Below are 14,658 nucleotides of genomic sequence, written 5' to 3' on the forward strand. Positions count from 1 at the left end.
AAATAGATGCATTTTATATATAGCTGGGAAATAAAAAAAAAAAAAAAAAAAAAAAGAAGAAGAAACCCTGCCAGTGAGTTAGCATTTGATATTAACTTGAAATGACTTGTGAAATAGAAGATCAAGAGTCTTAGAAGCTGAGACCTATATTTTGGGTTTCTAGAAAGTTGGCTGAGAAAATTATGAATGTTTTCTGTTGTTGTTCACTTAAAGCAGCTTCAAAAATGGAGCTGAATTTTCTTGAAGAATAAGGAAGAATGTGAGAGATTTTTAATCTTTTTGATTTTCAAGGTGGAGGGAAGATATCTTTTGTGAAAAGCAATTAAAATTGTATTTTACAAAGAACTTGTTGGTGAAGGCTAGCTAAAATACAACCTCTTTGTAATTACAGAGTTCTTGTTCTCAAAAGATCTCAAAACAGTTAACTAACCAGAATCACTGGCTATATGCAAGACAGCCAGGTGTTGTTATCACACATCGGTGTCAGATAAACTCAGGTCAAATTGGGCTTTCAGTCATTTTGATTACTTGAATGAGTCAGGCAGCAGTGTCATTGGACCTGCTCAGGTGAGAGCTGCTCACAAACAGTCTGAGGCAGTGACAGAATGAGTCAGGAGTCCTAATTCTATTACTCTAACACTTCACTTCCTCCAGTAAAGCTGCAGACATTTCTTTTGCTACCATGGCATCTCACATAAGCTGAGGAATGGAGTTGCTGAAGGCTGTTCGGACCCCTCCCCCCCGACAAGTTTTCTAGCAAGTTTAATAAATAGAATTTGAAAGTTTTTTTTAATATTCTCCCCTACAGCTGTGTGAATGGCACTGAGAAAGCTGTTATCTGCTGGATTTGCAGGAACACGAGCTAATTTCTGAGCTCCTAAAATACCATCTGACTTCCCTCCCCAATCAAGAGACAACTGTCTCCAGCAAAATATCAGCTGAATTCTTTTGGCAGTTTTCAGCAAAAGCAACCAGTCCCAACATACTTGTGGGTAGGGGAGAATGGGGCTTTGGCTTTCAAAGAACAATGCTCCAAGAAAACCAACTTTCCTACGGAAAGAGTCAGCATTTTTCTTGGGGACTACTCAACTGGAAAGCAGCTCAGCAGCAAAGGACCTGGGGGTCCTGGTGGACACCAAGTTGACCGTAAGCCAGCAGTGTGCCCTTGAAGCGAAGAAAGCTAGCGGCATCCTGGGCTGCCTGAAGCAAAGTGTTGCCTGCAGGTGGGTGGAGGCGATCCTTCCCCTCCACTCAGCACTGGTGGGGCCGCATCTGGAGCAGTGTATCCTGTTCTGATCTCCCTGGGTTGGAGAGACATGGATATACTGGACAGTCTCCAATGAATGGCCAAAGCTGATGGACTGGAGCATCTCTCCTGTGAGGAGAGGCTGAGAGAGCTGGGACTGCTCAGCCTGGCAAAATGGCAGAGGGATCTTATCAAAGTACGTAAGTACTTGAAGGGACAGTGCAAAGTGGTTGGAGCCAGGCTCTTTTCATTGGTACCCAGCAACAGGATCAGAGACAATGGGCACAAACCGTGACATAAGAGATTCCCTCTGAACATCAGGAAACAGTTCTTTACTGTGAGGATGACTGAGCACTGGCACAAGTTGTCCAGGGAGTTTTTTGGAGACTCCATCTTTGGAGATACTCAGAAGCTGTCTGGACATATCCTGCTCCAGACAGCCCTGTTTGTTTGAGCCGGGAGTTTGGACCTGATGACTTCCAGAGGTCCCTTTCAACCTCAGCCATTCTGTGATTCCCTGATTTTCTGAGAGCACTGACTGTGTCAGCAGTGGCAACAGAAGTTTTAGGGTAGGGGCTGCTTTCATCTACCCCAGACGACAGGCCAGGAGCAGTCCGTGAGATTTAGGCACAGTCTTTCTTTTCCAGCTTAATAACCAATTCATTGCAGTGCCAGCTTTGGAGACAAAAGGGCTTTTTCTATGCTATGTAAGGATATGCCAACCAATTGAACCAATAAAAGATCTATAAAATTGATTCTAGTAGGTCAGAACAAATTTTCACGATTGTGCCTTCTTCAATGTCTGTGCTACAAATGTATGATTCTCTCATGCGGAGGAATGTTTTAAGAGAGGTGGTCCCTGTTTTGGGCATGGATCAGAAAGCCCACAGCACTTTGAGATCCTAAGCCTATTTCTAATGGTGCCCTTCCATGGAACACAGTTCCAGACTTTACTTTCCGCGCTATATTTCTTACCCACCCCATTGCTTGAGTATTATCTGCTCATGGCGGCTTGAACTTGATCTTTGAAAAATTGATGGGACATTTGCCACTGGATTTGACAGAACTACAAACAGACCCAAGTTTATTCCTGTTCTATGTCCTTCTAGTTCACAGCTGGGCTGCTTTCTGTGCCCTATGCACAGATCAAAAGATACCAGAATGTTTGTATGTGCACTATGTTGTTTCCATAGCATAAAAAGCTTTGCCCACCAGATCTTTTAAGTAACACAGAGTCAGATGTGACCTTCTGTAATTTAAATAACTTGGGAATTCAGGTCAGAAACCACTTTGATATGGTTCAGGGCCTGTAAACCCTCTGAAACCTTTCACAGATAAATTTCACACTATTTCTTTTTTTACAGAGGTTCCACAACAGAAAATAATTATAAGGAACCAGTTATGGTCTCTCAGAGTTGGTCTCAATAACCATTTCTGCGTTTGAAAAGTGAAAGTTCACTGAAGTAGCAACAATACAGATTGTTTCTCTCTCAAGTCTTCACAGGACTTTATTTTGAATTCTGAGACTGCTTTGCTTACAGCTTTGTACAGAATTAGCAAGTCATTGATGGAGTTTCAAGCTCTGCTCCCAGACACACACAGCCATAGGCAGCTCCCAGGGTTCGGCATTGTTTAGGAGTCAGTGGAAATCACTAGCACAGAACAGACGGCAGAATTTTGGTCTCTGACCAGTGCACAACTGTGAAAGACTCAAACCACTATACAAACAAAGAGGACCCAGTCTCATCCAACAGCACCTCCAAAAGCCCATTATCATGCAAATATCCTAACATGGCTCATACAGAAAGCAAACAAACAGTGGGGAAAAAGGCAGCTGTGAAATATAGCTGTGGTCTCGATTGAATGTCTCACTCTTCCCTCCTCCACAACTGTAAGCACAGCAACAGTAACATGAAGGCCAAAACAAGTTATTTGAGTAAAGAAGCAAAGACAGGTGAGACTTTGAGATTTACTAAAAATCCCATGAGGAAATTAGCTTTTGAGGAAAGCCTGTCCAGTGTGTTGAAAGTCCCAAGAGGGTGGGATCATTCAGATCAGGTGTTCACAAACATCTAAATTCTTACATGCACTTCCAAGTGATCTGCAACACCAGAGGCTCACTCAGAGCTGAAGGAAGCGTCTACACTATAGGCATTTCAGCCAAGTGGCCAAAACACTGTTTAGCAGGACTGTCCTTACTCACATCACACCCTCTGTATGCACACAAGGCCAGGAAGAGTATAATGGGTGAACAGAGGTTTGCTTGTGTGTGTCTTGTGATGGAGATCAGGGGTGGGATGTTCTGAAATCTCACCTCAATTTTTCTCTCTTCTTCCCCTTAAAGACTGCCAGGGAATGAAGCTGGGTATCTAATTCCCTTATCCTATAACAAAATAACCCAAACACCTTTTTGCAAGCAATCACAAAAATATAGAACAACACACTCTTATTTGCCACATACATAGAAGTGAGTTCTACAGGTAGACACACATACTGCAGTCACTATCACCTGGTATAACTGTGGCACAGAGAGATACTGAGATTTTTCTGAATAGGTGCAGAGTTCCTCTGAACTAAATGTGGGTTCTAAATTCTTATTTAGATGCAACTATAACTGGCCTGATTTTTAAATACCTAAGAGTATGACTTCACTGAAAAAGCTTGTGGTGCGTTCAGCTGGAAATTTAGGCTTTGAATAGTCAGGTGCTTACTATTCTGGGACTTCCAAAGGACTGAAGCACCTATTTTTGAGGAACTTGGATCAAGATCTTAATTTCAGGTACTGGTTTGACCATGTATCTTACAGATGATCTGAAGAGAACTAGCTAGCAGCTCATTTATCTTCTGGATACTGTTAAAGATTAAAAATCAACAAAACTATAAATTTGTTTTGGATTAGCACTTCTTCCTACAGCCTATAAGTAGCATGACTAAAATACAACTGACACCAAGACTGTATTCAGACTTGGTAGAGTAAGTGTAGATGTGTAGGTCCTGCACTTGTGAGTGCTGACTGCAAAACTATATAGGCAAGTGAGCAGTGTGAGCCTGCATGGTTATTTGCAGTGCACAGTCACCTAACTTATGAGCACACTTGTGTCTACTCAGATGAACTAGGCACTTACCCGCACTGCATGGGAGTATCGCAAAACTTTCAATGTCACCTCATCAGATCTACTTTAGGGCCCGGGACAGGCAGAGGCTATGGAAAACCTGTGTAGTCCTGTGCATTGGGCACTGAATTGACTCCCTGGAGACCTTGGTTCTTTTCTTAGAAATGTTATTCATGTACTATGTGACCTTTGAAGCGTCCCTGCGCTCCTTTGCACTTGTGCATCCACTCTCAGGCCTCTTTTCTATCACTGCAAATTTTTAGAGCAAGTAGTTTCTCCTTTTTATCCTTTAGTCTCATGCAGCATTAATGAAATAAAACAATATTAGCAACTGAGAAAAACGGAAGTATATCTATTTATTTTTAGTTCATGGATGTTATAATTTTGTGGACGAGGACGATATGTAGAGCTGTACACTTGGGAGTGTCTCTTTAAGGTATGCCAGGAAAATGTAAGTCGGGTCTTTGGCTGAATTGCTGTATGCGTTAAGAAAAAAAACAATCCCTCAAATGAATTTCACATGGCAGTCCCACATCCCTCTCAGAGTTGGTCTATCTTTCTTGCTTTAGCCTCCCACAGGAACAAAATAAAGTGCCTGCTTGCCAAAGAAAACTTTGTCTTCTTGAAGAACCAGTGCATGAAAAACAAGCCCGAGAGTTTTGATGGCTAACTTTCCATTTCTCATTGAAAAACCTACCAAAACTCCTGGAGCAGTGTTACCCAATTACCCACTGGTTCTGCACTTCATGGCTGCCTGTGTACATCTGGAGAGGCAGGTGAAGCTCATGTGTGTTACTGCTCAGGAACAGTGGTGGCGCCTCCCTGTGATCCATCCTCCCTGGGATGGAGCTAGGACAACTGTCCCTTGGGATGGTGGCTGCGCTCTGTCCTGGGGTGCCACAGGTTCCCCCCAGGTATCAGCACAGCCTGTGCAGCTCCCACTGGGAATGGATCTCAGGGCGAGGGCTGCCAGCCTTACTTCCCTCTCTGCTAGACTTGGTTTTCAAATTTTTTACTTGAAGGTTTACCAGCTGCTTTATTACCAGGCTGAGCTTTCCTTGCAGTCTCTCCCTCTCTCCTCCTCCTTCCCCTTTTTTGTTCCTCGAGACAATCACTGTCTCTGGTCCCAGCTGCCACTGCTGATTTTTCATTACAGTTTAATTTAAAAGTGGGATTGGAATGGAAATGTCTTTTTGCCATGTGGGGTTTGCGAGGCCTGTGGTTTTATTGCCAAAGGCACAAATGTTAGCTACTACTGTTTTTCCAGAGTACAAGGGTAAGGGGCCTGCCAAAGGGGGGCGAAAGGGTGGGAAGGCTTGTGGGGAACAGTAGGGGGGGAATAAATCCACCACACAGAGAGAAAATAACCCAATTCTTTGCTTATGCTATTATGCCGGTACATGTGCTGGTGTGTTAGAAGGAGGTAGGATTGCAACATGTCTCTGGGTATGGGGTCTGTGAAGCACACATGAAGCAGATGTAAAAGCAGACCAAAGCTCTGCTTGCTTCCTCAGGGTGGGGAAAAAACAAAACAGGCTAACTACTTTTTATTCACAGCTCCCTGGCTCTTTTTCTTCACATACCATGCCGAATGTCATATAGCACCCTGCTCAGTAATAGCGCTTCGAGAGAAAACAAAACTGGAGTGAAGGTATGTGAGAAGAAAAGGAGTTCTGCTTGCTAGTCACTGTCTCCAGTTCTCTTTTCCTTCTCTACTTCAGAAAGTAGGACACTACAGCCATCACTACAAGCTCTCCCAGGAGGTCAGCAGCAAGCCCTCCTAAATCAGTGCTCCCCTGGGTGTCCCCAGCTGACAGAGCCTCTGCTGCTCCTTCTGGTTTGCTTTACCCAGTCTCCTGCCTTCATCTATAAGGAAATGATCAGAGAAAGAAGAAAGAAGTAGCAGTGTTTCCAAGTTCAAAATTAACTTAAGCTGGATGGAAATTCAATCCTTTCTCTCTAGTGATAAATGGAGGAGGATGTTGTGGACAGTTGCAGTCTTCAATTTAAATATTTAGCATCGGCACAGGAAGCTACTGTTTCCAGCATGGCAGATTACAGACGGGAGTGCCTAATCTCTGATCTGTTATGCTAAAAAACAATTATTGTCTCTCCTCCTTGGGAGAGCCTTATCTTTTCCTGGTTACATCATTTCAGATGTCAGACAGAACTTCTGCATTATCTCGGTGGATCATACTGACTCTTCGCATGTCCTACATTTCAACCTCCTCCCCCACTGGCCTTGGGCTGCTCCACATCTGGAGCTTGTCTGGTATCGATATGGCATTAGTCCACCAGCACGAAAGCACATGCTGCTCTGTAGAGAGATGCACAGAGCCTGTTCTCCTCCAGCATTTTCCGTATCTGTCTCCACTGCCTAACAGGTTCTTGGTTACATACAAGAGCTGACAATATGTTCAGTGGGACAGCACAGCTTCTGGCTGCATGCTTTAGCCTGCTTTCCATCCTCCAATCCAGACCTCTAAAGACCTTATACAGCCCTCTGAAATACTGGGTTTTGTTCGACACCCAGCCAAAGACAACCATTTCTACACTCTTGTGCAGTGCTGAGCACCCTACCAACTCTACTTCCCCCTTGCATTTGGCTGTAATCTATACAGTCCTACAGATGAGGTTGTGCTGGAAGACCAAAGCTGATGTACCATGCCTACCATGATATCAGGTGTGCTAAAGGGCTACACTGAGGCAGGCCTGTGTGTGAGTAGTAGGGGAGAACAAAACCACTGAATTTTGCAATAGAAGGAACTAATTAAGACTCTTGAGAAAGTAGGAAGCATGATTGAAACACCAGGAAAATATTTTAGCTCTGAAGAAAGCTCAGACAAAAAAGCTGATCCACAAAGATGAACCAAGATGCAATAACAAATGTTGAGAGACATTGTGCCCAGTCCCTGAGCCTCTGTCAAAGATTTTGCAGTCAAGGATAGTCTCCAGAATCACTGCAAATGAAGAGGTAACAGGATATGGCAGGAACACAAATGCGGTAAAGGCTGAACAGATAAATGCTGAAGACTGTCTTCTTCCACTTACAGTGCATTGGCTTCTCTGTCCACTGGCTGTGATCATCCAGGAAACAATTTTTTTATACAGTGATCTTCCTGTATCCTTGTCAGCCTGCAAATTTCATTTTCAGCATCTGTTCTCTCTGCTTCCAAGCTGGACCTGTGTGCCAAGGGATAGTGACAGAAGGCTAACAATGGGGGTTGTTTAGTCTTGATGGTGCCCTGTTCACATACAGCCAGCCTTGGACAAAGATCTGGCTATTGTCCACGGAAAACTCAAACAAAACAAGCCTGAAACAAACAAATAAACAAACAAAACACCAACCAAAGAACAATTTCCTTTAGCTTTTCTTCCCCCTCTGTACAGACAGTCTGCTGGACTCACTGAATAATTAAAGAACAGATCAATTAGCAGAGACTTGGATTAGCTGTGATGGCTGGCCAAGAGTAAGCTGGCCAAGGGGTTTATTAGAGAAAGGAAACTCTCTTGGCTGCCAATTCAGAGAGGGTTAGAAATGTCCAGACCAGTCCCATGTTCCTGAGGAGCAGCCATGTTTATGAGAGAGGGGAAGTGTCTTTGGCACAGAAGAAATCATCTATACTGACTTAGAGTGTTTGGAGGAATACCAAAGCCTATCCCAGACTGGGGAACTCAAAAAAGCATGTCCATCAGGAGAAGCTTTCCCAAGGCTCAACTGGAGACTCTAGCTCAGGGTTCAAGGTTGCATTGATATGAGGTGGCTCATCATCCCACCACTGCTGGCAGTACCAGAAACTCCTTCACACACACTCCAGTGGGAGGCTGCATTTGGTTGCTCACACAGTATTTGCATTTTGCAGTGTTGTGGAATGCATCCTACGAAACTGCACCCACCGTGTTTGGCTTTGAGCCTGATCCCTGCCTAAATTTGCTCCTCAGTGTTTCACCACATGGTCTTTCCAATCATCTACAGCACTCAGTGCTCCATGCCACTTCAGTGAACTGAACCTGCCACAGGAGAAACCTGCTCTTCCTACAGTCCCAGAGCAGTTCAAAAGGCGTGAATAAACTGCTCATTCTGGCATACTAATGCAGTCCCTTAATTTTGATATTCAGCTTTTCTTCCACCAAAAACACACTGCTGTTCCCTTGGCCTCAGACTCTGAGCTCTTTCCCATGCTCACTGAATTCACCACATGGCTTGGCCAGGAGGTGTGACAAACATGCCCTTTGGTGCACCCCTCACAGGACTGCAAGATATGGGAGACTCATGCTCATATCTTCTTGCTACATCACCCATTGACACAACTTCACGCTAGCCTTCCTGGCTGTCCTTGTGATTTTTATGGAGTACTGTCTCACAGGATTATGCAGATTTGCTAATCATCGTGGCATCTCTTACCCCCCAGAACTTCTCTTTCTGTCTTTCCGTCTGTCTACCCTCTAACAGAGCTGTAGGCTGCTCTTAATTGCCCAGATCTTTATTGTTCTGGGAAAGCCAGAACAGATAAATCTCCAAGGTCATCTCAGGCTGTAATATTGGGTAACTCAACCAAATATCTCCCACAGAAACACCTACAGTTTCCCCTCACACTTTGCTGCATTCTTCATCTTTCTTATTGACTTTTTCTTCAGCAGTAACACTTCACACTTCTTGTGCACTTTCCACCTGAAGATCATGTAGGAGGCTACAGAAATGAATGAAGCTACCCAGAATTTCAGAGTTGGAAGAAACTGGGGATATGATTGTGTGGCAAGTTGTCTATTGATACCTTTGAAACGTCTCACCTCTATAGACGCTAAAGGTCCCCTCCAAGTGTTAAACAGGCTCTACAAAGTGGTCTCAAAGGAACAACAATTCTCTGTCCTGGGGTAGTTTGCAGGGTTCTACACTTGTTGAGCTTTCCTGGGGGAATGTGAGGAAGATCTGAAGAGCCCTCCTAACCAAGGCTGTGTTATAAAGAAAACATGGAAATGGCCAAGAAAGAGACAGTCTTCTGAATTCCAGCATACAAGCTGCATGGATATCAAGAGACAGAGATGCTGCTTGAGCCTGTCGTGGTTTTGTTACTTGTTTGCTTTGGGAAACATTCTTTGTCAGGAGTTCTAGCTCAAAATTCCCCAAATACCACATCTACCAGCCTAAGCCCTTAAAATCACACACACAAAATCCGTCAGCACATCTGCACTCCAAGTAATCACTGGGAGAAATGTGCTGTCTTTTGGTTTCAGACCTAGTCTCTTGATCCTTCTCCTGTGCAATGATAAACAGAATTCCAGTGGTTTGACCTTTCTGGTAGAATTGATGTCAGGACATGAAAACAATAATATTTCTTACCCCTGCTGTTCAGAACACACTTAAAATGAACAGGGAAATATTAAACCAAACCTAGCCTCCTCAGGCTTTGTATGGTCCAATACAATGCATTTCCATCCCACTACGGATTAAACACCAGTGGTCTGGCAACACTGGAATGTCTGCTGAAGACATCACTGAGTCCATCAAATTAACGTGAGCTATATTTACACTGTACAAGAAGAAAGGCACATGGTCTAACTGCAACAGATTAATAGAAAAATATCTAGGAAGACTGTAAAAGCTTACATATCCACATGATGCATTAAAAGGCAAATATTTTCTGAACTATTTCAGATCTCATCTTCCTGAGAAGCTGATTAAAGCTGTAAGTATCTAAGTATCTTACTGCTCAGGAATACTACAGGCTGTCATCTGTTTTTTTTTTTTAAGGAGTGGGAATCCTGTTTGAGTTTGTTAGCCTGTATTTTTAGACTTAGCTATGGAAGAAAATGCAGCATGAATGTTAGCTGTCCAGTTTAACAAGAAAATGGATTTTTTTATCTGATTTGCTGCTATAGAATTTTTTTCAGAAACCTCATGGAAAATCTTATAAAGCCCAGGTTGGCTGCCACACATGGGACCCATTAACTCCTCATTTCTGCTGGTATTTACAAATTTTTATCTGGTGACTACATATGAACTTTTTGTATTTTTGTTTTGCTCCACACTGTTGACTCGGTTTGGTTTTGGAAAGTACTAAGTACTGAATGCAGCCCCAGTACATCCAAGAGAATCAGTTAGTTACGTTAAATTGTGTGGAACCACATTCAGATTCTTTGGCGGAGAGAAGAGTCTGATTTATTTCCCCTTCTTGGGATTTCGAAGTGATGGCCCTTGCACTGCAAGCTTCGCCCCCTGCACTGAGAGGCACACCTGACGGCTGTGCATGTGGACATGAGTTCCATCCTATCCTCCAGGAAGTAAGGGAGGAAAACTAATCCCCCATTTCTAATGTGGTCTCAGAACCGGACATATGTGTGTGCATGTATATGTGTATATAGGCAGCTTCACTGCCTCTTTATGCAGGTGGCATTGTGTTGTGCACCTATTCTGGTGCCTTTGGCACCCGTCCACTGGAAAGGGCAGCTCATCCACACCAGCTGAGTATTTCACTATCATCCTCTTGAAAAATGGAAAGATGCTATAAACAGCTACACAAACTTTCTCCCTTGGCATCAGAAATCCAGAAGTTCTGGGGATCTAAATAGCTTCTAGACCCTCTATGTTGTGGGTAAGAGGAAGCAAAAAACCCACCTTAAAAGACAATAATATTTCTGGGTTTGAGCCATTTAATTTGAAAAGCCAGAAGGCAAGCCCTGTCAAGGTCATGTGTAGAAATGAGTTTACGAAGTCATAAAGCAATAATATGGGTCATTAGCAGACAGCTGTCTGTGTAACATTCTTTGCCCTGTGCATGCTTCTCCAGTCACTGGCACCCCCATCGCATCCTGGTGCAAGGGAAAGAGATTGCTCCAGCATGGCCCAGATTTGCAAGAGGAGAGCTGCTTTGAAAGGAGCTGAGCTACATAGGCAGGCAGAAGTGGGGAAAGCTGTACAGCATTGGCAATATCAAGTTTATTCAAGTTGGTGTCATTAGTACTAATTTTTCTTAACCTGCCTTTACCTCAAGAGTGTAAATTATCAGAGGCTGGAGGGATTTTTTTTGGTCCTTGCTTTCTGTTTGGATGATAAGGGGACTTGGTGGACTGAATGTGCTTAACAGACGAAGATGCACACCTTATATTTACGTTTATGACTCTGAAATGCTCAGCTCAAACCATTAGAAAAAGGATTTGTGTATTTAACCTTCCTCTGGGGAATGGACTACAGGAAAGGAAAGGCAAAAGCTGCCAGATATTGAAGGTCTTTCCCTATAAACTCAGGGCTATTTTTAGATTTCTAATGTAAAAAGTCAGTGAGATGAAGAGTGAAGTGATCCGTTTCCAGCAGAAAAAATGTCTGAATCTTCATTAATAATTCTTCATAGATGGCTGTGTGCCTTTATCTGACAGACTGACAAGCCCTACTAAACAACAGTTACTGCACAAATGGAAAAGATATAATCTCACTACCCAGCCTCACGGTGTTTCCATTGTCATGTTACATTACGACTGGAGTCTCCACCTTCCCAGAGAGACATGGCAGCAGGGTTATTTTATTAGGACTTGCACAAATGTGCTCATGATGGATGAAATTTAGTGCTTTGATGTGGAAATGTATTTGGAAACTAGAGCTGACACATGATATGAAGAAGGGGAGGGAAGAGAAAAAACAAGAACTCAAATGTATAATCTTACCCTCAATCTGCCTGTCAATGATAATTAGAAAAAGCCTATATCAAAAGCTGAGCTGCAGACTGCCCAGAGGATGGGATTTCATAGTTCCTAGCTACATGTCCTAGCTGGCTTTTACAAAGCCAGCTTAGCGGAAGTCAGTGATACAAGTTCTACTCCTGGCTTGGATTCCTTTGTAAAATAGGTAGCTTCTCCTTGCAGTGGCTATGAAGTAGTGGAAATACAGACTCTTCCCTTTTGCCATACCCTCACATCTCAGGACTGAATAAGTGGGATCATCTTACTCTCCTGTGTGGTGCTGAAACCAAGCCAAAAATTCTCTTTTGGACTGGTTCAGAACAGAGTTCCAGCTAAAGGTGTTGAATCCCTTACAACTGCTAGTGGAAATGATGTGACCTCATATGCAGCACCAAGTCTGGGACAGTAACCCCGCAAAGGAAAGAAAAACTTATGAAGTTGCTAGCCTGGGCCAATTTTAAAATGACAAACACACCCTGAGCTACTGAACTGTTTACTTTCCTCCCTCTTCCCGATGTTATCAGTATTTCCTAAACTCTGCCTGTCAGGCATGCTTTGTTAATAACCCTCCAGTACTCGCAGAGCAAAGGTTGCCCAACAGCTTTCTCATCTTCCTGCTGCCTGTCAGGAGAGGAAATGACAGCTTTCAGGAGAGCCTGACACAGAGGGAACTGGATAGCACACCGGGGTCAAGGGTAAGAATGCACCAAGAAGTGAGAAAGCACAGGCACTCCAGCTGGCTGCACAGGAAAAGCTTTGCCTCTGCTTTCCCTTGTTTACTGTGCCGGGATGTTCCAGGAAGAAACTCAGCAGGCTTTACATCTGAAACAGCCAACCAAGCACAATTCACTGCTCACAAAGCAGCATGAGGGAGCAAAATGACAACTAACAATCTTGGCCTAAGTTTGTGATGAGTTAGGTCTTTCCTCTTAAACAAACGAGTCTGAAAGTTTTGTGGACAATGCTGCCAGCATTTCACACAGCTGTTATATTCCCTCTCACCTTAAACTGCCATCTGTGAGAAGTCCTGGTCAAACCAAAAGTACCAAAGTGCCATCAGAATACATCTATCCACTCCTTTAGCAAGGGAAAACTTACTTAAGTGGTTTTCCTAAAACTGCTACCTGAAGGAGAAAGACTGAGGCAAGGTTCAGAGAGGACAGTGCTTTAAGATGTGCTTCTACATGGAAAACATGCTTAGTGGGATTCTCTGGTTGTTCAGGTAGCCTGCAAGTCCATTTAGGTCAAGTCTACAGAGGTAGTACAGACCAAACCTCTGCATGTACTCCTGCACACTCCCTGGGTGCCCAGTCTCCATTCTTCTCCAGCCCTGAGCCAAAGCAAATGTCTTTTGACACTACCAGCTCTGCAGCAGCCCAGAGCAATTGCCTCCTGTCAAGTCCCTTCTTCACGTAAGTAAAGAAGTCTGTGTCCAGCCATGATCACCCACGCACTCCGCAGTTTGCATAGGTATACGCATAGCTCTGCTGGGCCCAGAACAAAGTACCCTAGGCATGGCTAGGTGTGAGAAAAATCATTTGAGCTTTTGTACTTGTAGTAGCCTAGCACAATCTCTCCCTCTCATGCATACCCAGAAATGGACCCCTTGCTCCCAAGCAGGTATAGTGAGCTCAAAATGCAACAGCCCAACATAGAGTTCACTGGAAAAACATCTCTCACATTTGCTGCTGTTTGTGCCAAGTCCACCTCAAGGTCTTTGTTCCTGCATCATATGGTCCTGTCTACTGATGCCGTTACTCCCTATAACTGTGGCGCTGTCCTGCCTGCTCTGTCCCAGCAGCCATTTATCAGAGATGGCAAAAATGTAATCAAGTGTTGATCAGCTTGTGTAAAGCTTGATATGGGCTTGTTGGGTGGGTGCGGCAGAACAATCCTTTGTGAAACACAGAGAGATTGGACTGAATGAGAAGAGAAAGAAGTAAAGAAAGAAAAGAATGAGCCAGCCAGCCTTGGGATGTGTCTGAGTACCAGACAGATTCCTCTCAGGGATTCCAAAAGCACTGAGTGATTTTGATCCTTCTGTTAACTGTTTGGTATTCGTTTTTCAGAAAGCACAAGGAAGCCCAGGCAGTACTCAGAGGAGTGGCTGGCAGCTGTTCAAAGACCAGTCTCTGGAATATCAGACAATGTTCCCCGGACATGTGTCCAAGAAAAGGAAAATTAAGTGGGCACAGGGAGAAGCCTATGGAGAAGTAAGCTACAAAGCAATCATCCACTCCACACTGAAAGTCATACTGAGCATGGCTTTCATTGTATTATCTTCTGCACTTATCTTGCCCACGGGAGGATGGCTTCTCTTGCCAGCTGCATTTTCTACATCCCAGGCTGAGGCTGGGCAGGAGGAAATATCTGTAGACCGAGACCAAAAATCAAACCCAGAAACATTGTCTGATTTGAAATACACAGAACTGATCAGGATAGTAAGAAAAAACAAACAAAAAAGCATCTAAGACAGAGAAATAAACAATTAAATATGTGTAACTCCCTGCAAGAGCAAATGAACACCATAGGGAAAAAAGTAAGCTTCATTTATAGGAGAAGGAACTGCTACCTTTTTTATTTCAAAATGCTCTTGAGATTGCCATTGTTTTGGAGAAAATTTTT

Source organism: Cuculus canorus, chromosome 6, assembly GCF_017976375.1.
Source record: "Cuculus canorus isolate bCucCan1 chromosome 6, bCucCan1.pri, whole genome shotgun sequence".
Lineage (NCBI taxonomy): Eukaryota > Metazoa > Chordata > Aves > Cuculiformes > Cuculidae > Cuculus > Cuculus canorus.